We start from the raw sequence: 24,413 nt of genomic DNA, 5'->3' as shown, positions 1-24,413 counted from the left end.
CCCACGTTATTTTTTTGGTGGGCAAAAAACGTCTGCATACAGTCCTGGATGGAGTATGATGAGCCTTGTAGTTCTGCAGCTGCTGTCTGCTCTTCTCCATACAGACAGACAGCAGCTGCAGAACTACAAGGCTCAGCATACTCCATCCAGGACTGTATGCAGAAGTTTTTTGCCCCCTGAAAAAATTCTGTGGGCTTCGCCATATTTTTGTATGCTAGCCAGGTACAGCAGGCAGGTCCATCTTATAATGCCAGTGTCCCTCTAACAAATCATATAGGGTATATGTCCCTCATAGCCCCCCATCCTAAAATTAGCCCCCTTAATCTGGATATGGCCCCCTTATATTTAATATAGCCCCCTTGTGATGGCATACATTCCCCTGTGCTGCCTATGGCCCCCTATGGATTGCATACATTCCCCTGTGCTGCCTATGGTCCCCTATGGATTGCACACGTTCCCCTGTGTTTGATAACGCCCCCATGCTGCTGCCCATGGCCCCTATAGATCGCACAAGTCCCCCTGTGTTAGATATCGCCCCCATGGTGCTGCCCATGGCCCCTATAGATCACACAAGTCCCCCTGTGTTAGATATCGCCCCCATGGTGCTGCCCATGGCCCCTATAGATCGCACAAGTCCCCCTGTGTTAGATATCGCCCCCATAGTGCTGCCCATGGCCCTTATATAGATCGCACAAGTCCCCCTATGTTAGATATCGCCCCCATAATGCTGCCCATGGCCCCTATAGATCGCACAAGTCCCCCTGTGTTAGATATCGCCCCCATAGTGCTGCCCATGGCCCCTATATAGATCGCACAAGTCCCCCTGTGTTAGATATCACCCCCATAGTGCTGCCCATGGCCCCTATAGATCGCACAAGTCCCCCTGTGTTACATATCTCCCCCATGGTGCTGCCCATAGCTCCTATATAGATCGCACAAGTCCCCCTATGTTAGATATTGCCCCATAATGCTGCCCATGGCCCCTATAGATCGCACAAGTCCCCCTGTGTTAGATATCGCCCCCATAGTGCTGCCCATGGCCCCTATAGATCGCACAAGTCCCCCTGTGTTAGATATCGCCCCCATAGTGCTGCCCATGGCCCCTATATAGATCACACAAGTCCCCCTGTGTTAGATATTGCCCCCATAGTGCTGCCCATGGCCCCTATATAGATCACACAAGTCCCCCTGTGTTAGATATCGCCCCCATAGTGCTGCCCATGGCCCCTATATAGATCGCACAAGTCCCCCTGTGTTAGATATCGCCCCCATAGTGCTGCCCATGGCCCCTATATAGATCGCACAAGTCCCCCTGTGTTAGATATCGCCCCCATAGTGCTGCCCATGGCCCCTATAGATCGCACACTCCCCCTGTGTTAGATATCGCCCCCATAGTGCTGCCCATAGCCCCTATATAGATCGCACAAGTCCCCCTGTGTTAGATATCGCCCCCATAGTGCTGCCCATGGCCCCTATAGATCGCACAAGTCCCCCTGTGTTAGATATCGCCCCCATAGTGCTACCCATGGCCCCTATATAGATCGCACAAGTCCCCCTGTGTTAGATATCGCCCCCATAGTGCTGCCCATGGCCCCTATATAGATCGCACAAGTCCCCCTGTGTTAGATATCGCCCCCAGGCTGCTGCCCATAGTAAAATAAAACCCTCTTTCCTTACCTCCTCCAGCGCTGAGCTCCCTCCTGTCTCCCTCCGTGCTTCTGTTCCTTACTTCCTGGTTCTCAGTGAGGTCATGTGATCGGCACAGCAGACTGAGATCTCTGCCTGCCTGATCACAGTGGAAGCAGGGACACGGGGAGAAACGCTGGAGGGGGTAAGTAAAGCTTTTTTATTTTAGAATGAGCAGCAGCCTGGGGGCCAAATCTAACACAGGGGGGGCATGTGCCATCAAAGGGGTCGCAGGCTCATATAATATGCACGACTGCCCCAGCCCATCACTGCGTGTGATTTCAGCACCATTGGAGATGGACAGCGGCTGTGCATATTATATGAGCGGGAGCAGGAGATCAAAGGCTGCAGCCCGCAGCGTTCACCTGCGCTCCAGAGCTGCTGCCCCCACCTCCCCTGGACGCTGCAGTGTACATATATATATATATACCTTCCCCGTATATTCGGCTTACAAGACGCACCCCCTACTTTCCCCCAAAATTTGGGGGAACAAAAGTGCATCTTATAAAGCGAAAAATACGGTATATATATATATATATATATTAAAAAATATATTTATTTATTTATGTATTTATGTATATATATATATATATGTATATATATATATATATATATATATATACACAGTATATATATATATATATATATATATATATATATATATGTATATATGAAAGAGCCGTTGTGCTTACTCATGGTTTCTCACTAATCCCTCCCCTCCATGGGACGTCATCACAGCCGAGCTGTCCCACACATAGACTCGCATGCGCTGCCACCACCTCCTCCTCTCCTGCCATGCCTCCTCTCCTGTGGATCCGCCTGCCTACTCCTGGCTGCATTCCCAAGCTTCACTCACCCGCCGCCTGTTGTGCACCCGACAGAAACTTGCATGTGCCGCCATCGCCTCCTTCTCCTCTCCTGCCATGCCTCCTCTCCTGTGGATCCACCTGGCTGCTTCTGGCTGCGATCCCGAGCTTCATGTTCCCGCCGCCTGTTGTGCACCTGCCAGGAAATCCGCCAATATTCAAGGCTGCAGTGTAGTGTCACGGTGATTAACCTGTCACGGTGATTAACTCTTACACCGCCATTCCGCCAGGAAAGCCGGCAATATCCAAGGCTGCAGTGGAGTGCCACAGCGATTAACCCTTACATCGCCAGCCTGCCGGGAAACACAATATTCAAGGCTGCAGTATAGTGCCACGGTGATTAACCCTTATAGCTAGCTGTATACAGATTGGGGGCTGTATACCCTTGGGGATCCTGTATACCCTTTGAGGGGGGCAGCTGTATACCTTTGGGGGAAGCTATATATCAGGGAGGTGAACTGTATACCCTTGGGGGGAGCTGTATATCCTTGGGGGGAGGAGAGCTGAATACTCTTGAGGGGGACAGCTGTATACCTTTTGGGGGGAGCTATATACCAGGGAGGTGAGCTGTAAACCTTTGGGGGGTGAAGAGCTGTATATCCTTAGGGGAAAGATGTATACCCTTGGGGGAAGAGCTGTATACTCGCAGCAGAGTCCTGCATACACTGAGGAGATGATCATGTGACCTATGACTCCTCCCCTCCATGTGACATCATCACAGGTCCTGTAAGCACAGACACAAATCCTGTTGTGTACATTGCACACTCATCTCAAGCTCATTCAGCCAATGACAGACAAAGGCCACGTAGTGCTAAATTGCAACTCCCAGCATTTTTCACGTCACGATTTCGTTGCTAGTCGACAATTATCAACTTCCTTTACATGTTAGTCAACCGCTTCAATGCTACTAAATGTTGTCATTATTAACTTAGCGTTAGCTGGTTGGGAACAGCTAGTATATACAGTGCTTTGCAAAAGTATTCAGCTCCCTTGAATTTTTCAACCTTTTCCCACATTTCAGGCTTCAAACATAAAGATAAAAATGTTAATGTTATGGTGAAGAATAGGGATGGGCGAACCTGAACTGTAAAGCATACGACCCCGAACACAAGATTTCCTGGGAAGCTCGTGTTACAGTTCAGGTCCAGTTTGGGTCCAGAGGCTGTATAAAAAAGCACATTATTAAAAAACATTATGATCATACTTACAGTTCCTGCGATGTGTCATGGAGAATCTGCCTCCCAGCGCTTCTGCTTCCGTCCATCCGATCATTGCTGTGCCACCCGGTAAGCACCTCTGCCTAAAATGGCCTTTCCATGACGCCATACCCATGTGACCAGTCACGTGTGAATGTTGTATTACCTCATTGGCTACAGACTGGTCACGTAAGTATGACATCATCTGAGGTCCTGGTGCGCCATGATGTGAGTGTCGCATCGCATCACATCACGGTGCATAATCTCCCGACAGCAGCCGATCAGCTGCGTTTATTACCATGCAGCTGAGTCACTCCTGTTCTGAGAGTGGGGTAATGCAATTCGAGACATAAGTGCAATCATCCCCTCACTGTCAGCCTGCTTCATCACTCTACACAGAGTGATGTAGCAGAGTTGCTTCTCACTCTGTATAAACACTGTCTGTGCACAGTGATGAAACAGAGTTGACTTTGCTGTCCCAGTGGATTACGTCAGACTAAGGATTTTTTTTATAATAAAGATGGAGTCTCTAAAAGTTTATTTTTATTTATAATAAAAAAAAAAATTCTATGTGTTGTTTTTTTACTGTTTACTGGAAATTCATAATGGTCATGTCTAATTTTGCATGACACTATGAATTTTGGACTTAGTACCATCTGAGAATACAAAGCTGGTATTAACCCCTTTATTACCCAGCATGCCACCACCATCAGGGCCGCTGGACAAGCTGGGTAAAGCGCCTGTAAATGGCGCTAAGAAACAATGCAACTCCGGGATGCCGAGAATCACAGCCCCCAGCTGCCTGGCTTTCCCTGACTGTCTAATAAAATACAGGGAAGCCCTTTTTTTTTAGTTATTTAAAAAAAATATATATATATAAATAATGTGTGAGCTCCCGCTGCCTTTTTTATTTTTAGTTAAGGGAAATCCAAGCAGCTACTGGTTGCTAACCCTCACTGCTTGGTGTTATCGTCACTGGCAATGGAAAATCCAGGGAAGCTCTTTTTTTAAGTTTATTGTCAAAAACCTAAAAAAAAATAATGTGGGCTTCGCCATGTTTTTGTATGCTAGCCAGGTACAGCAGGCAGGTACGGGCTGTCCCCAACCCCCAGCTGCCTATTTGTACCCAGCTGGGAGCCAAAAATATAGGGAAGCCCATTTTTTAATTATTTCATGAATTTCATGAAACTATTTTAAAAAAAAAAACGACGTGGGCTTTGACCAATTTTTGTGTCCAGCCAGGTACAACTAGGTAGCTGGGAATTGGAATCTGCAGAGCAGGGTTACCCAAGCTTTCTGGGCCTCCCCGCTGTGAAATGCAGTCTGCAGCCACCCCAGAAAATGGCGCTTTCATAAAAGCGCCATCTTCTGGCACTGTATCCAACTCTTCAGCAGCCCTTGTGCGGAGTGGCACGCTGGGTAATAAAAGGTTAATACCAGCTTTGTTTTACCAGCTGGTTTAAAGCCCAAGTGTTGTGAATGTCAGTTATGCTTTTGCTGATGGAAGGGTTATGGGCAGGAGGATAACTCTTGGGTTTTGGCTTCTGACATTCATGCGGACAGGATGGTTCGCGCATTCCATCATGCTCATCCTGAGCAACCCGGTAGCATTGGTGAGGGTTCGGTGACCCCTCCTCAAGGGCGGGGTACTGTTGTAAATGTCAGTTATGCTTTTGCTGCTGTGAAGCTCCCTCTTGTGGCCTGGAATGGTTTGGACAGAGACCAGGTGTGTTGAGAAATGGGCGTTTCCATTGCTAACTCTCTGCCTATTTAAACCCTGGTCTGCTAGCAGGCTATGCCGGATGTCAGTTGTTCTTTGTTCACCAGCCTGCTTCATCCTGCTCCAGACCACATCTACCCCAGATAAGTCCTTGGCTCTTTATTTGTTGTTTGGTTCTTTTTGCTCTTATCTGAATTTGTCATTTACTGTGGTTATTGTCAGTTTATTTGCTTGCAGGGATCTTCCCTCTCAGTTGCTTAGTTAGGAAGCTCCCTGTAGCTATGTTTGGAGTATTGCTCCTATTAGTCCATGTGTTTGTTGCTTCTTGAATTTGTAATGGTTCCTGCTTTCTGTTCATTGGTATGACAAGAGCGCCTGGTATAGGATGGAGTTCAGATCTAGCGATCTGAGGGCTTTTTGTACTATCAGGTTTTTGGATTTTTGCAGGGTTTTTCTCTGGCCACCATCAGTCCCTTTCCTATCCTGTCCTATTTAGTCAGTAGGGCCTCACCTTTTGCTAATCCTATCATCTATCTGTGTATTGTGTTTTCCTATATCACCGCAGTCTTTGAATGTGGGGGACTTGCTATTCTTTGTCTATTTTCTGAGGCAGAGAGTTATTCATCTTTCCTTCCTTTAGGATAGATAGTTCTCCGGCTGGATTCGCGGTGCACAGGATGTTAGTTCACCCCTCGGCTACTTCTAGTGTTGATGGTTAGTAAGGGGATGGCGGCCAGATTAGTTGCCAGTGCTCTTGTCACCTTTTACCAATGATTTATGGTGGTCTTTCATGGTTCCAGATCATAACACCCAAGATTCTAAATAACAGGCCAAGTTTGACCCGGCCAATAAGAAATTCCAATAAAGGGTTAAGAAAAAGACATAACAGAGAAAAATACTTTATTAAAAATAAATACACAGACACACTTAGGGACTCCTTCTTTATTACTCCCCTCCACGATCCTTGTCTTCTGTCTCCTGTCACTGATCTAGCTCTGGTATATCAGACAGCAGGGGGAGGAAGAACACTGCTGCTCCCCGCACTGTGTAATCGAGCAGAGGCTGCGGGTTGGTAAGCGATGACGTCACTGCTGCCACCGTTTCCATAGTAACCTAACGAGCAGGTTACTATAGCAGTGGTGATCTCCGAATACCTGATTACCGGCGCCGCTATTTATTACCACCTGTGGCATTACAGTGTGTGGCAGCTAATCCCTGCATTTGGGCTGACTCTGTAAAGAGCGCCAACATGCAAGAAGGGGGAGCCAAGCATGTGCCCGAGCATCTAGCTGGTACACGTTGCTCGACAAGTATTACGAGTACTGAGATGCTCAGGTGAGCACCTTGTACCGGCGAGATGCACTGAAAGTAAAGGACCTTGCATGATGTGATAGCCATGTGACCGGTCTGTCACCAACGAGGTAGTACAACAATCACACATGACTGGTCACATGGCTATGATGTCACAGAAGGTTCTATCGTCAGCGATGGTTGCCGGGAGGGCACAGCGATGATTTGATGCAGAAGTGGCGGGAAACAGAGTCTGCTGGAGGCGTCGTGGGACCTGTAAGTATAATGACATTGTTTATTATTAACTATATTCTTTATTTTACAGCTCCCCCTGCTCCATCCCATAGTTGTAAAAATCAAGTTTGGTGTTTGGACGCAAGTTCGTGTTATCTCAGAACCCGAACTCTAACTTTACAAAAACGTTCAGACGAGTCTCACGAACATTATGGGGTTCACCCATCACTAGTGAAGAATAAACAACAAATGGGACACAATTGTGAAGTTGAACAAAATTTGTTGCTTATTTTAAGCTTTTTCAAAAAAATAAATAACTGAAAAGTGGGGCATGCAATATTTTTCATCCCTTTACTTTCAGTGCAGCAAACTCACTCCAGAAGTTCATTGAGGATCTCTGAATAATCCAATGTTGTCCTAAATGACTGATGGTGCTAAATATAAGCCACCTGTGTGTAATCAAGTCTCCGTATAAATGCACCTGCTCTGTGATAGTCTCAGTGTTCTGTTTAAAACCCAGATAGCATCATGAAGACCAAGGAACACAACAGGCAGGTCCGTGATACTATTGTGGAGACGTTTAAAGCCGAATTTGGTTCCAAAACTTTAAACATCCCAAGGAGCACTGTGCAAGCGATCATATTGAAATGGAAGGAGTATCATACCACTGCAAATCTACCAAGACCCGGCCTTCCATCCAACATTTCATCTCAAACAAGGAGAAGACTGATCAAAGATGCAGCCAAGAGACCCATGATCACTCTGTATGAACTGCAGAGATCTACAACTGAGGTGGGAGAGTCTGTCCATAGGACAACAATCAGTCCTACACTGTACAAATCTGGCCTTTATGGAAGAGTGGCAAGGAGAAAGCCATTTCTCAAAGATATCAATAAAAAGTGTTGTTTAAAGTTTGCCACAAGACACCTGGGAAACACACCAAACATATGGAAGAAGGTGGTCTGGTCAGATGAAACCAAAATCAAACTATTTGGGCACAATGCCAAATTATATGTTTGGCTTAAAAGCAACACAGCTCATCACCCTGAACACACCATCCATATTGTCAAACATCAGGGTTTGGGCCTGCTTTGCTTCAGCAGGGACAGGGAAGATGGTTAAAATTGATGGGAAGATGGATGGAGCCAAATACAGGACCATTCTTGAAGAAAACCTGTTCGAGTCTGCAAAAGACCTGAGACTGGGACGGAGATTTGTCTTTCAACAAGACAATGATCCCAAACATTAAGCAAAATCTACAATGGAATGGTTCACAAATAAATGGATACTGGTGTTAGAATGGCCAAGTCAAAGTCCAGACCTGAATCCAATCAAGAATCTGTAGAAAGAGCTGAAAACTACTGTTCACAAACGCTCTTCATCCAACCTCACCCAGCTCCAGCTGTTTGCAAAGGAAGAATGAGCAAGAATTTGTCTCTCGATTTGCAAAACTGATAGACACATACCCCAAGCGACTTGCAGCTGTAATCGCAACAAAAGGTGGCGTTACAAAGTATTAACTTAAAGAGGATGAATAATATTGCACGCCCCAATTTTCAGTTATTTATTTTTTACAAAATTTTAAAATAAGCAATACATTTTGTTCAACTTCACAATTGTGTCCCACTTGTTGTTGATTCTTCACCAGAACATTAAAATTTTTCTCTTTATGTTTGAAGCCTGAAATGTGGGAAAAGGTTGAAAAATTTAAGGGAGTGTAATACTTTCGCAAGGCACTATATATATATATATATATATATATATATATATGTGTGTGTGTATATGTATAAACATATATATATATATATATATATATATGTATATATATATATGTATGTATATATGTATATATATATATATATATATATATATATATATATATACTAACACATCTAATATATAAAGCTGAGTGTATGTGTGTGTGCGAGTATGTCCGCTAAAGGAATCCGCACCGTCGCATTTACAATCACGAAATTTTGCACAGATGCCTCATGTGACCCAGGGAGTGTCGTAGACTATGTTTTGACAGAAAAATTTAACCCCGTGCTTTAAAGTTAGTCTATAAAATCCTGCTGCCATTAAACTGAATGAATGGAGGTGGGAGCTATAGGTTATTAATAGCAACTGTCAGTGGTTGCTATAGGAACAAAATAAACTGTTAGTTGAAGCTTATGTGTAAGGTTATATGATGTCGGTGAAGATATAGATAGAGAGCCAGAAAAGACAGACAGACAGACACAGACAGAGACAGATGGGGAAAGAGACAGACAGACGGGGAAAGAGACAGCCCTGGAAAGAGACAGACGGGCAAAGAGACAGACGGGCAAAGAGACAGACGGGCAAAGAGACAGACGGGCAAAGAGACAGCCGGGGAAAGAGACAGACAGGCAAAGAGACAGCCAGGGAAAGAGACAGCCGGGCAAAGAGACAGCTAGGCAAAGAGACAGACCTGGAAAGAGACAGACCTGGAAAGAGACAGACCTGGAAAGAGACAGATAGGGAAAGAGACAGATGGGGAAAGAGACAGACCTGGAAAGAGACAGACCTGGAAAGATTCAGACCAAGACAGACAGAAAAGAGACAGACGGGGAAAGAGACAGACACACACATAGAGACAGACACAGAGATAGAGAGAGACAGACAGACACAGAGATGGAGACTGATACAAATACAAACAGAGATAGAAATAGTCAGCCAGAGACATAGGCACATACAGACAAGGAAAGAGACAAACAGAGAGACAGACAGACAGCGACACACAGACAGAGACAGGGAGAGAGACAGAGAGACAGTTATTATCTGCATTGCACACTCAAACTCATTGTTACTAAGCCATTATACTAGCAAACACTGAGTAAACTTAGTGGCATCCTAAAAGTGGCTGTTGGACTTCCATTAGTGTCCCACTGGTGCAAATCTATGTGCAGCACCTCTGCATTGCACATTCAAACTCATTGTTACTAAGCCATTATACTAGCAAACACTGAGTAAACTTAGTGGCATCCTAAAAGTGGCTGCTGGACTTCCATTAGTGTCCCACTGGTGCAAACCTATGTGCAGCACCTCTGCATTGCACACTCAAACTCATTGTTACTAAGCCATTATACTAGCAAACTATGCTGCCAGTTTAAGGGCCGTAGTTGCATTGTCAGGGATAGTTATTGTTGTTTATTCTGCTGTTAATAAAGATAGACCACCACTGCAATCTACACCACCTCTCAATTTTTACTACCACATTTTAAGTGCACAATCTTGTCGCAATCAAAATGAGTGGCAAAATGACAGATGCTGGTGGAAAGGGGAAGAGGTGTGTTGGAAAAGGAAAAGAAGGGTTTGTCCGTGGGGAAGGTGGCAAAGCTCCATTAACATCTGCTGAAGATAGACCCTCTTCCAGCAAAAGTAAGATGTCTACTACTTACTGTGGACAATCCGATGTGCTCACTTTTTTACGGACACGAACAACTGGAACAAAGGTAGATGATGGCCAAAAAAAGAAAATGCTTGAATGGATCTCAAGTGGTCCAACAAGTGCCCTCTCCTCCACCTCAACTACCGCATCCAAAAAACACCAGTCCTCTGAGTTGTCATCCCAATCACACTTGCTTTCTGCCAGCTCGGAAGTCTCCATCCGCCCTGCACAGTATGGTGGAACTAAGATGGCTGAGCCTGCAGAGCTGTTCATTCACACTATAGCCTGGGAATCAGAGGTCTGCTCCCAAGCTACAGTGAGTACAGACCAGAAAATGGTCTGCAGTGATGCCCAGAACCTTTGTGACTCAGATTCAGGCCGTGATGACCACGTTTCTGAGCATAATGTTGACCCTTATTCACAAACTAAAATACCTGTTGTAATAGAGAATGAGGAACATACTGATGACGATGAGACGCAGATACCAGATTGGGATGACAACTTAAATATTCAGTCAGGGCAGGAAGAGGCTCGGTCTGAGGGTGAGGGGAGTGCAAACACAACAATTGATGAGGAAGTTCTAGGTCCCACCTACTGTCAACCCACAGTCAGGCCCTCGAGGAGGTCAACAGAGACGGTGGAGGAGGATGCAACTGACGACGAAGTTACCTTGCGCCTTCCTGGACAGAGGAGGAGTACTGGTAGCACGTCTACAACTGCATCCTCAGCCACCATTCTGTCTCTGAGCACTAGTCGGGGTGGCTCAGCAGGTCGCATGCCCTCTAAGCCTTGCCTAGCCTGGTCCTTTTTTGATAGATCGGCCAAATTATGTGATCTGTAAAATTTGTTGTGATTCTGTTAGTAGAGGGCAAAACCTCAGCAGTTTGACAACTTCATTCATATATCGTCACATGAATAAATATCATATGTCCCAGTGGGAAGCTCACCGTGCTGCAATGCGGCCTAGCGGAGCGAACCATCCACCGCCTGCCCCTTCCAGTGCATCCGCACGCTCTTCTTCTAGGACTGTGGGGACAGCCGTCACACCTGGTTTTCCACGCACAACTTCCACCACTGTAACCGCAACAGGCAGTTTGCTTGGTAGGTCGTCAGTTGGTTTGGAAGGGGAAACAAGTGAGTGTGTACAGCTCTCTCAGACATCGATAGCACCAACGTTGGATGAAGGCAACATCATGTCTACGCCTGCACTTTCCTCACAAACCTGCATTTTTCCAGGGACACCCTACTCAACACCGTCTACACACAGCAGCCAGATCTCTGTCCCTCAGATGTGGACAAATAAAAGGCCATTTCCTGCGACCCATGACAATGCTAAGAGGTTGACTTTATCCCTCTGTAAGCTCTTGGCTACCGAAATGCTGCCTGTCCGCCTGGTGGACACACAGGATTTTAGAGACCTTATGTCTGTCGCTGTGCCCCAGTACCAGATGCCCAGTCGCCACTACTTCTCTAAGAAAGGTGTGCCCGTGCTACACCAGCATGTCGCACACAACATCACCGCTTCCTTGAGAAACTCTGTGTGTGAACGGGTGCATTTCACCACCGATACTTGGACCAGTAAGCATGGACAGGGACAATACATGTCGCTGACTGGGCACTGGGTAACTATGGTGATAGATGGTGAAGGGTCTGCTGCACAAGTCTTGCCGTCCCCACGACTTGTGTGTCAATCCTCTGTCTGTCCAAGTTCCGCCACTGCTTCTGCCTCCTCCACCTCATCTGGGTCCTCCACCTCCGCCCCAAGCCTGCCTGGTCAGGCCACCAGCGTTCTCACTGCGCAGAAGGAATCACGCACCCCTCTTTACTATGCTGGCAGCAGAGCGCAACGGCATCAGGCGGTCTTTAGCTTGAAATGTCTTGGAAATAGGAGTCACACAGCGGCTAAATTGTGGGCAGCTCTGGAGACTGAGTTTACTAAATGGTTGTCTCCACTCAACCTGCAGCCTGGTAAGGCCGTGTGCGACAATGCTGCAAACCTGGGTGCGGCCCTTCGCCTGGGCAAGGTGACACACGTGCCTTGTATGGCTCACGTGTTGAACCTTGTTGTCCAGCAATTTTTAACACACTATCCTGGCCTAGATGGCCTTCTGAACAGGGCACGAAAACTGTCTGCTCACTTCCGCCGTTCAACCACCGGTGCTGAGCGACTTGCATCGCTCCAGAAGTCTTTCAGCCTGCCGGTTCATCACCTGAAATGCGATGTGGCGACACGCTGGAATTCGAATCTCCACATGTTACAGCGACTGTGGCAGCACTGCCGAGCCCTGGTGCAATACGTCATGACGTATAGCCTGGGCCAACGAGATGCAGAGGTGGGGCAGATCACCCTGATGGAGTGGTCTCAGATCAAGGACCTATGCACCCTTCTGCACAGTTTCGACATGGCGACGAATATGTTTAGTGCTGACAATGCTATTATCAGCATGACAATTCCAGTCATTTACATGCTGGAGCACACGCTAAACACTATTCGGAGTCAGGGGGTGGGACAACAGGAAGGGGAGGAACTACAAGAGGATTCATATGCGAAAGAGACAACAACATCACCAAGGTCCAGACGTTCATCATCACCAACGCGGCAGGCATGGGACCATGGGGGGCAAGGAATCAACAAGGGTGCATGGTAGCAGGCGAAATGTTGAGGAAGGTGCAGGAAAACATGAAGAAATGGAGGACGAACTGTCCATGGACATGGAAGACTCAGCGGATGAGGGAGACCTTGGTCAAATTTCAGTTGAAAGAGGTTGGGGGGAGATGTCAGAGGAAGAAAGAACGGTTAGCATCTCTATGCCACAAACACAGCGTGGACTTGGTCCGCATGGCTGCGCAAGACACATGAGTGCCTTCTTGCTGCAATACCTCCAACATGACCCTCATATTGTCAAAATTAGAACTGATGATGATTAATGGCTTGCCACACTATTAGATCCCCGGTACAAGTCCAAATATTGTGACATAATTCCAGCCATAGAAAGGGACGCACGTATGCAGGAGTATCAGCAGAAGCTGTTACTCGATCTTAGCTCGGCTTTTCCACCAAACAACCGTGCAGGTGCAGGGAGTGAATCTCCCAGTTGTAACTTGACAAACATGGGACGGTCTCGTCATCTTCAACAGTCTACCCGTACCAGTAGCACCATATCTGGTGCTGGTAACAGCAATTTTATTGAATCTTTTCATATTTTTTTTTGAAAAATGGCCAGAGCTCTCCACTTACGCCTTGGAGATTTTATCGTGTCCAGTGTTGTCTCTGAATGTGTCTTCAGTGCTGCTGGGTGTTTGCTGACAGATAAGCGCACGCGTCTGTCCAGTGACAATGTGGACAGACTAACGTTCATCAAAATGAACAAGTCATGGATCCACAAGGAATTTACTACCCCTGTGTCATCCTGGGGAGAGTAAATGCTTGTGTATTTTGAATGTGCTTGATGCAAATCTAGCTGTGAAGTGTACAACTAGGGCACAAGTGCTGCCACTGATGGGGTGTCTGTGTGGCCCAATTTTTAGAAAAAAGGGAGACTCTTCTTGGAGTAACCCTTGCTGTGTTTTTAAAAATGATCCAAGATGCACAGCACTGGGATCAGGAAAGACTTTGCTACCTACCCCGAGGTCATCCTGGGAACGGTTAAGTATGGCGTATTTTTGAATGTGCTTGATGCAAATCTAGCTGTGAAGTGTACAACTGGGGCACAAGTGCTGCCACTGAAGGGGTGGGTGTGTGTGTGGCCCAATTTTTGGAAAAAAGGGAGACTCCACTTGGATTAACCCTTGCTTACATTGTTTTTAAAAATGATCCAAGATGAACAGAGCTGGGATCAGGAAAGACTTTGCTACCTACCCCGGTGTCATCTTGGGAACGGTTAAGTATGGCGTATTTTTGAATGTGCTTGATGCAAATCTAGCTGTGAAGTGTACAACTGGGGTACAAGTGCTGTCACTGAAGGGGTGGGTGTGTGTGTGTGGCCCAATTTTTGGAAAAAAGGGAGACTCCGCTTGGAGTCACCTTGCGGTGTTTTACATGATTTTAGAAGGGCATGCCATGTCTATATCTGTGTCTCCTCCTCTTTTTCCTTGTATAGCTCTTTTGTTTTCGCATGAGTATATTTCCTTGTCACTTTCCCATGTGTTTGTGTTGTGTTGTGAGTTGTTTGTCACCTTTTGGACACCTTTGAGGGTGTTTTCTAGGTGTTTTTATGTGTTTGTGATTGCCTCCCATTGTTTCCTATGCGGTTCGAGTGGTTCGCCGAACCGGTTCGCTGAACCGAACTTGAACAAGACCTCCGTTCGGCGAACCGAACTTGAGCCGAGCCGCGACCAGTTCGCTCATCTCTAACTCCCGCAAGCTATTTTTATCATTTTATCACCAACGTACTTGGAACAACAAAAACAATAATATACCGTACATGAGAAATAATAATCATTACATGTCAGGAGGCTAAGTTATGTTAGGACCAGGAGGACGGGTAGGCCCAGGAGGTGGATCCACTGGGCTGAACACCTCACCGAGGGCAAGGTGCCCGGTAGCTGGAGCACTACGGGTAGCAGGACAGTCCATTCAGAGGAGTGGAGTGAAGAAGTCCCTGGGACCACGGAGTCTCTGAAGGTAGTCCGGGTGACAGAGCTCAGGTTCGGAGGCCGAGATGATGTCAGGCAGAATCCGGAACCAACGGAGCGAGCAGGTGGGTCACCACACGGATCCAGGGATCGGAGATGGTAGGGACTGACGAGATGGCGGACAGTCACCGTTCGGGGTTCTGGAATCGTCAGGACCGGTTGGCGAGACAGGAGTGACTCTACAAGAGAGATAGGTAAGTACGAGACAATGGCACAGGGAGACCTGACTCCTAGCTTAGCGAACACGAAGAACAGGCCCCGCCCACTTGGAAAGGAACCCTCTATATACCCTGTACCTGCATCTTCAATATCCTGTTGGAGGACGCTGGCCCTTTAAGAAAAGGTCAATGACCGCGCGCGCCCTAATGCGCATGCGCGAGGCCCGGATGCCAGAAGCCAGAGCACGATGCGGTGTGCAGGAGGCAGGAGTGCCGGGCCTGCTCAGGACAGCAGACGGGCGCCGGGACCGGGGACCGGGTTGCCTGGAGGATGCAGTTGAGGGAGCATGGAGGCTGAGGAGCGGGGGACCGGGGAGCGTGGCATGGGAGCGGGGAAGCGAGGTCCGGGAGCAGGGGAGCGTGGCAGAGGAACCGGGGAGCGTGGCAGAGGAGCCAGGGAGCGAGGCAGGAGAACCGGGGAGCGTGGCACGGGCACCGGGGAGCGTGACAGTATCCCCTCCCCCACGCCCCCCTCCCCGCAACCGGGACAGGAAGGCACGTATCAGAGGAGTACCCACATTCTCCCGGGGTTCCCAGGACCTATCCTCAGGACCATACCCAGCCCAGTCCACCAGGAAGAACTGTCGGCCCCGCACGGTCTTCATGGCCACGATATCCCTTACCGCATAGATGTCATCGTCAGCAATAGGAGGAGGAACAGAACTAGCAGCAGCGGAGAAGGGACCAAGGACAACCGGCTTGAGCAGGGAGACGTGGAAGGAGTTGGGTATCCTCATCATGGCCGGGAGCTGCAGCTTGTAGGAGACCTCATTTATTTTGCTGATGACTTTAAACGTCCCGATGTAGCGAGGACCCAGCTTGTATGATGGTAGCTTCAATCGGACATATTTGGAATCAAGCCAGACCAGATCTCCTGGAGAGAAACACGGAGGATCCAGACGCCTCTTGTCTGCATGTCTCTTCATCCGCAGGGAAGCACGTCCAAGGGACGTCTTGACAGAGTCCCAAATTGTTGAAAAGTCACGGACTACGGTATCAGCAGCAGGGACATCCGAGGAAGAAGATACAGGTAATGGGATGGAAGGCTGAAGTCCGTAAACGACATGGAAGGGAGAGCTGGAGGAGGACTCACTGACGTGATGGTTATGGGAGAATTCAGCCCAAGGAAGGAGCGTGGACCAGTCGTCGTGATGGGTGTTAACGTAGTGACGCAAGAAGGAGGTCAGGATCTGATTGACTCGTTCCACTTGGCCATTCGACTGAGAATGGTAGGCTGAAGAAAAGTCCAGGGTCACTCCCAGATGTTTGCAGAGAGCCCTCCAGAAGCGGGAGGTAAACTGAGTTCCTCTGTCGGACACAATGTGTGAGGGAAAGCCATGCAAGCGGAAGATGTGCTGTATATAGGCGTCAGCGAGTTCCTGGGCAGAGGGGAGTCCAGCCATAGGGACGAAATGAGCCATTTTGGAGAATTGGTCCACCACGACCCATATGACTGTGTGTCCAGCGGACAAGGGCAAGTCTGTAATCAAGTCCATTGCAATATGTTGCCACGGAATGGAGGGGATTGGCAGCGGCAGAAGGCGACCATATGGCATGTTTGGGCGTCTTGTTCCGGGCACAAGAGGAGCAGGCTGAGACAAAAGACGTGACGTCCGTGCGAAGGGATGGCCACCAGTAGTGACGTACAATTGTACTCCATGTTCTCTTCTGACCAGCATGGCCGGCTATTTTCGAGGCATGGCCCCAGTGCAACACTTTTTGTCTGTCAATTTCAGAGACATAGGTCTTCCCGGGCGGTATCTGGACCAGAGTGACAGGAGCCACCGGAATGATTTTACTTGGGCAGATGATGGGCTGGGATGTCTCCTCCTCTTGTTCCATGGGCACGAATGACCTGGACAAGGCATCTGCTCGCACATTCTTATCCGCGGGCCGAAAATGGAGCTGAAAATCGAACCTGGCAAAGAACAAGGACCACCTGGCTTGTCGTGGGTTCAGTCGCTGAGCAGACCGCAGGTATTCCAGGTTCTTGTGGTCCATGTAAATGATCACGAGGTACACTGCTCCCTCCAGAAGGTAGCGCCATTCTTCCAGAGCCAGTTTGACTGCTAATAGCTCTCGGTCACCGATGGTGTAGTTGCGTTCAGGCGCTGAGAAGCTCTTGGAGAAAAAACCGCAAGTAACCATCTTCCCGGAGGGGGACTTCTGCATGAGCACTGCTCCGGCTCCAGAGGAGGAGGCATCCACCTCCAACGTGAACTGTCGGTTTAACTCAGGACGGTGGAGCACAGGAGAGGAAGCAAATGCCCGTTTCAGGGAGCCAAACGCGGCGTCGGCCGCAGGTGACCAGTCCTTTGGATTAGCCCCCTTCTTGGTCAAGGCAGAGAGAGGCGCAGTCAGGGCAGAGAAGTGAGGGATGAACTGACGGTAATAGTTCGCAAATCCAAGAAACCGTTGAATTGCCTTCAGTCCGGAAGGAGGGGGCCAGTTGAGAATGGAAGAGACCTTCTCTGGGTCCATCTGCAGGCCGGTATCGGAGATTACGTAACCCAGGAAGGGAAGAGAAGACTGCTCGAAGACACACTTCTCGTACTTGGCGTACAGACGATTCTCTCTCAGTCTTTGTAGTACCAGCTGCACGTTCTCTCTGTGGGTCTGGAGGTCCGGAGAGAAGACCAGGATGTCCTCCAGATATACCACCACACAGACGTAGTAACCATCTTCCCGGAGGGGGACTTCTGCATGAGCACTGCTCCGGCTCCAGAGGAGGAGGCATCCACCTCCAACGTGAACTGTCGGTTTAACTCAGGACGGTGGAGCACAGGAGAGGAAGCAAATGCCCGTTTCAGGGAGCCAAACGCGGCGTCGGCCGCAGGTGACCAGTCCTTTGGATTAGCCCCCTTCTTGGTCAAGGCAGAGAGAGGCGCAGTCAGGGCAGAGAAGTGAGGGATGAACTGACGGTAATAGTTCGCAAATCCAAGAAACCGTTGAATTGCCTTCAGTCCGGAAGGAGGGGGCCAGTTGAGAATGGAAGAGACCTTCTCTGGGTCCATCTGCAGGCCGGTATCGGAGATTACGTAACCCAGGAAGGGAAGAGAAGACTGCTCGAAGACACACTTCTCGTACTTGGCGTACAGACGATTCTCTCTCAGTCTTTGTAGTACCAGCTGCACGTTCTCTCTGTGGGTCTGGAGGTCCGGAGAGAAGACCAGGATGTCCTCCAGATATACCACCACACAAACGTAGAAAAGGTCCCGGAACACGTCGTTCACTAATTCTTGAAAGACTGTCGGTGCGTTACACAGGCCGAAGGGCATCACACAATACTCGTAGTGCCCATCGCGAGTGTTGAATGCGGTCTTCCATTCGTCCCCAGAGCGGATGCGGACCAGGTTGTAGGCACCCCGAAGATCCAACTTGGTAAACACACGAGCTCCTCTAAGCCGATCAAACAATTCGGAGATGAGCGGCAGGGGGTATTTATTCTTTACGGTGATTTGGTTCAATCCCCGGTAGTCAATGCATGGGCGCAGGTCGCCCTCTTTCTTCTTAACGAAGAAGAAGCCTGCTCCAGCAGGAGAGGAGGATCTCCGGATGAATCCCCTTGCCAGGTTCTCAGTGATGTAGGCAGACATGGCTCTTGTTTCAGCAGGGAACAAAGGATATATCCGTCCTCGAGGTGGTGTAGTTCCCGGGAGTAGGTCGATGGCACAGTCGCAAGGACGATGTGGCGGCAGTACCTCTGACTCCTTTTTATCAAAGACGTCTGCGAAGGACCAATAGGCCGAAGGCAGTCCTGGTAGGGACTCCGGAACCGGAGGTCGTTGGATGGGCTGTATGGACTTCAGGCAGTTCTCATGGCAAGAAGAGCCCCATCGGGAAATTTCACCAGTACGCCAGCTGACCGACGGTTCGTGTGTCCGTAACCAGGGGAGTCCCAGCAGGATTTGATGAGACATGTGTGGGAGGACGTAGAGAGTGATGTTCTCGGTGTGTAGGGCACCGATACGTAGTTCTACTGGCTTGGTGATCCACGCGATGGTGTCAGAGAGGGGTCTCCAATCTACAGAGGCAATCACGAGGGGTTTGTCGAGTGGAGTAACCGGCACCTGGTACTTGTCCACCATGGCCTGCTGAATGAAATTGCCTGCTGCCCCGGAATCGAGGTACGCCTCTGCCGTGAACCGCGTCTCTCCCATTGTCATTTGAACAGTCCACGTAACCGGGTCTGAGAGAGTCCCAGCACCTAGGGTGGCCTCTCCTACCAACCCTAGGCTTTGGAGTTTCCCGGCCTCTCTGGACAGGAACGTAGCAGGTGTGTGCCCTCTCCGCAGTAGAAGCAGAGACCCTTGGCGAGCCATTCCGCTTGGCGTTGTTCGGACTGCCGCAAACGATCAATCTGCATGGGTTCGTGGACAGAGACGCCAGACGATGCCAACTAAGGTACGACGGGCTTCTGCGGAGGAGAGGAATGCCGTATCGGACGTCTCTCGCGGGACACCTCTTTGGATTGTTCCTGAAAACGGAGGTCAACGCGAGTGGCTAGTGCAATCAGGGCATCCAGAGTGGAAGGAACATCGCGGCCTGCCAGCTCGTCCTTAATACAACTGGAGAGTCCTTCCCAGAAGGCGGCGGTGAGGGCCTCATTGTTCCACCCCAATTCTGAGGCCAAGGTGCGAAAGCGGATGGCATATTGGCCCACCGTCAAGGTCCCCTGACGTAGCCTGAGGAGTGATGAGGCGGACGCGGCGGCACGTCCGGGTTCGTCAAAGGTGGTTCTAAACGCCTGCAGGAATTCCTGGATGTTAGTAGTTACAGGGTCCTCCCTCTCCCACAAGGGGTTCATCCAGGCCAGCGCCTCACCCTCTAGATAGGACATCACAAACGCAACCTTGGCTTGGTCGGAGGCAAACAGGTGCGGAAGCAGCTTAAAGTGGAAGGAGCACTGATTCAAGAATCCTCTGCAGGTCTTAGGATCTCCGGCATATCGGGGTGGAGAGGCCAAGCGGAGTTTAGAGGCTTCTGAGGAAGCCGCCACGGGAACTGCGGCTGTGGACTGTGCTGTTGAAGCCTGAGATGCCAGGGACGTGGCAGTTGCTTGCAGCATGTTCAGGCGGGTATCCACCGAGGACATGAAGGCCAGCATGCGGGACTGAGTCTCGCGCTGTCGTCCGAGTTCCTGCTGCAAGTTGCCCAGCTGGGCCGCTAGTGCTTCGGCGGGATCCATGGCCTGTTCTTACTGTTAGGACCAGGAGGACGGGTAGGCCCAGGAGGTGGATCCACTGGGCTGAACACCTCACCGAGGGCAAGGTGCCCGGTAGCCGGAGCACTACGGGTAGCAGGACAGTCCGTTCAGAGGAGTGGAGTGAAGAAGTCCCTGGGACCACGGAGTCTCTGAAGGTAGTCCGGGTGACGGAGCTCAGGTTCGGAGGCCGAGATGATGTCAGGCAGAATCCGGAACCAACGGAGCGAGCAGGTGGGTCACCACACAGATCCAGGGATCGGAGATGGTAGGGACTGACGAGATGGCGGACAGTCACCGTTCGGGGTTCTGGAATCGTCAGGACCGGTTGGCGAGACAGGAGTGACTCTACAAGAGAGATAGGTAAGTACGAGACAATGGCACAGGGAGACCTGACTCCTAGCTTAGCAAACACGAAGAACAGGCCCCGCCCACTTGGAAAGGAACCCTCTATATACCCTGTACCTGCATCTTCAATATCCTGTTGAAGGACGCTGGCCCTTTAAGAAAAGGTCAATGACCGCGTGCGTGCCCTAATGCGCATGCGCAAGGCCCGGGTGCCAGAAGCCAGAGCAGGATACGGTGTTCAGGAGGCAGGAGTGCCGGGCCGGCTCAGGACAGCAGACGGGCGCCAGGACCGGGGACTGGGTTGCCTGGAGGATGCAGGTGAGGGAGCATGGAGGATGCAGGTGAGGGAGCATAGAGGCTGAGTAGCGGGGGACCGGGGAGCGTGGCACGGAAGCAGGGGAAGCGAGGTCCGGGAGCGGGGGAGCGTGGCAGAGGAGCCGGGGAGCGTGGCAGAGGAGCCGGGGAGCGAGGCAGGAGAACCGGGGAGCGTGGCACGGGCACCGGGGAGCGTGACAAGTTATATGCAGACTAGGCATAAATATTTCTGCCCATAAAGACCATCTCAATTTGTAACTCAAAAAGTTCTTTTCTTTCAATGCAAAATTATACTCATACAAATTATGGGATGATATTCGTTCAATAATTTCTATTATGGAAGGTGCCACTACCTGTCTCCATTTTGAAGCAATATGATCTTTTACCACGAGTAAAATATGGCAAATTGTGTCTGCATGGGTCTTTAAACTCTTCTATACCAATTAACAATAGTGCCAGTTGGGAGGAGAGAATTAAACTCTATGATGTAACTTTATTTATTAGATCACACACATCTTCCCACATATTTTTTTTAAAGCTGGGCAACTCCAAAAAATATGCAAAATAGACCCATTTTCTCCACACTCTCTCCAGCACGAAGGAGAGTTAGATACGGACATTTTGTGTAGCTTTTGAGGAGTAAAATACCAGCGTGAAAGCACCTTAAAATAAGTTTCTTGCAACGTGGCGCAGGAAGTGTTAGATAACGTTAAATTCAATGATTTTTGTCACTGTTCCAATTGAAAATTCTGACCAAGATCTTTCTCCCAGTTCAGAATATTTGATCTTTTATCAAATTGGAGGTCTTCATTAATAATGGCATAAATGTTGCTAGTTTTCCAATATAACTTATTTTGTGGTTTGAATAAAATATCCAACAAATCTACTGGTGGTGAAAAGGTTAAAGGGAACCTGTCATCACTTTTTTTGGCTATAAGCTGCGGCCACCACCACCGGGCTCTTATATACAGCATTCTAACATGGTGTATATAAGAGCCCAGGACGCTGTGACTACATAAAAAACACTTTATAATACTTACCTAATGGTCGCGCTGTGGTGGAATTGGGTCACAGAGGCGTCTCCTTTGTCCGGTGCCGGCGCCGCATCTTTCGGCCATCTTCGTCCTCCTTCTTCTGAAGCCTGTATGCATGACGCGTCTACGTCATACACACTCGCTGGTCCTGTGCAGGCGCACTACAATACTTTGATCTGCCCTACTCAGGGCAGATCAAAGTGCGCCTGCTCAGGAGCTGAATGTCGGCGAGTGTGGATGACGTCAGACGCGTCATGCACCGCGGCTTCAGAAGAAGGAGGACGAAGATGCCCGAAAGAGGCGGCGCCGGCAGCGGACAAAGGAGACGCCTCTGTGACCCGATTCCACCACAGCGCGACCGTTAGGTAAGTAATAGAAAGTGTTTTTTATGTAGTCACAGCGGCCTGGGCTCTTATATACAGCATGTTAGAATGCTGTATATAAGAGCCGGGTGATGGTGGCCGCAGCTTATAGCCAAAAAAAGTGATGACAGCTTCCCTTTAACTTTCTGTTTTTATTTAAGTACTGGTTAAGGAGTGTCCAATTTGCCAGTTCCTTTGAATGGAGATTCAATTTATGACTGTCTGGAAAGGTAATAAGCTGTTATTACATGAATTATCATTAAAACTGTTTATATTATACATCCTCCATCTTGTTTAGTCTAGCCTAGGGACTTCAAATACTTCAATTGAGATTGTCTTGATGTCTACAAGTTCACTTTTATTTTTACATAAAAACCTATTGAGTTGTTTCCATGCAGAGATTGTAGCTTTTGTTGTTATAAATGTAGGTAAGGAAGTTTTTTAATTTATAAGGTGAGCTAAGATTGTGGCTCTCATAGATCTGTTTTTATTTGCACTTTTTTCTATTTGTACCCAACTAGATTCCAGATCATCTAAAAGACATTTCTGTGACTGTTTTAATAAATTTGCTAAATAGGCGTAAATGTTTGGCAAACCAAGTCCTCCTTTTTTCTTATGTTTAAACAAAACTTGGCCTGTTGTTTTTCCATACATGTCTAATGGGAAGACACTTTACTGATAAAGAACATTAATGAAAAACAATTTTATTTTTTGCTCAGTGTTTCTCTATAATTATTGAATTATAAAGGTTTCTGAAATTGTTGGTAACTGTATGGTGTGAGACTGAACAATTGACCATGCCTAAACTTTGTAACTCATTTTGTAACTCATTAACGTGTCATTTACGTGTGGGGAAAAACTCTGTAAGGCCCTGTGCGCACACTGCAGATTTACAGCGGATTTTGCAGCGAATTTGCCGCGGATTTGCTGCAGAAAATGTGTCTAATATTTCTACAGTCATTCCCCAAAAAATCCTATGGGTTTTAAAAAATGCTCTGCGCACCCTGTGTTTTTTTATACCAGCGGATTTACCTGTGGATTTTCCGCTGCAGAATTAATGAGCATGTCACTTCTTTTCTGCAGTTTTCTGCAGTACCTGCAGTTTTTGCCATAGATAGTGGTAAAAATCTGTGGGGACCAACTTGCGGAAAATCGATGGTAAATCCGCGGCAATTTTGCACAAAATCCACAGCAAAATGCAGCAAACCACAGCAAAACTGCATCTTAAGAAAAAGGCACTTTCTAGTGAGCACATAGTCTAACTTAGGCTATGTGCGCACTAGAAAGTGCCTTTTTCTTAAGAAAAAGCCGGACCCTCTCAAAGAATCCTGCACCCGCGATAAAAAAACCGCACCAAAACCACAGCGAAATCCACATGCGGTTTTACCGCAGGTTTACCGCGGATTTTCTGCAGGTTGGTCCCTGCAGATTTTTACCATTATCTATGGCAAAAACCGCAGATACCTGCAAAAAAGAAGTGACATGCTCATTAATTCCGCAGCGGAAAATCCGCTGGTAAATTTGCGGGTATAAAAATGCAGTGTGCGCACAGCATTTTTTAAAACCCATAGGATTTGCTGGGGAATGACTGCAGCAATGTTAGACACATTTTCTGCAGCAAATCCGCGGTAAAATCCGCGGTAAATCCACAGCATGCGCACAGGGCCTAAAAGCTCCATAACTCACATGAGTTAATAAAACTGGGAGCTGAGTCGCAGGTATTTCTAATTAGAAGAAGACTATTAGATGGATTGAAATAGTCTATATGATGAGAGAATACAAATATACAAGACAACATGTTCAGGACTTCCATTTATTTAGCACATAAAACAATTGCCGGTATGTCGCATAAGATGCTAACACTTTAAAGTGTTACTGTTACTCCCCCCCCACTCCA

The 24,413-nt window shown here is 48.3% G+C and overlaps 1 protein-coding gene across 2 annotated transcripts in view; it reads left to right on the top strand.

Moving 5' to 3' along the window:
* Positions 1-24,413, top strand: part of MLIP (muscular LMNA interacting protein) — a 551,953-nt gene that overhangs the window by 289,993 nt on the left and 237,547 nt on the right. The gene's annotated exons all lie outside the window — the stretch shown is intronic.

The sequence above is a fragment of the Anomaloglossus baeobatrachus genome, chromosome 3 (assembly GCF_048569485.1).
Source record: "Anomaloglossus baeobatrachus isolate aAnoBae1 chromosome 3, aAnoBae1.hap1, whole genome shotgun sequence".
Classification (NCBI taxonomy): Eukaryota; Metazoa; Chordata; class Amphibia; order Anura; family Aromobatidae; genus Anomaloglossus; species Anomaloglossus baeobatrachus.
Note: the sequence above shows the minus strand (reverse complement) of the source record. Positions and strands in the feature narration are given on the sequence as shown.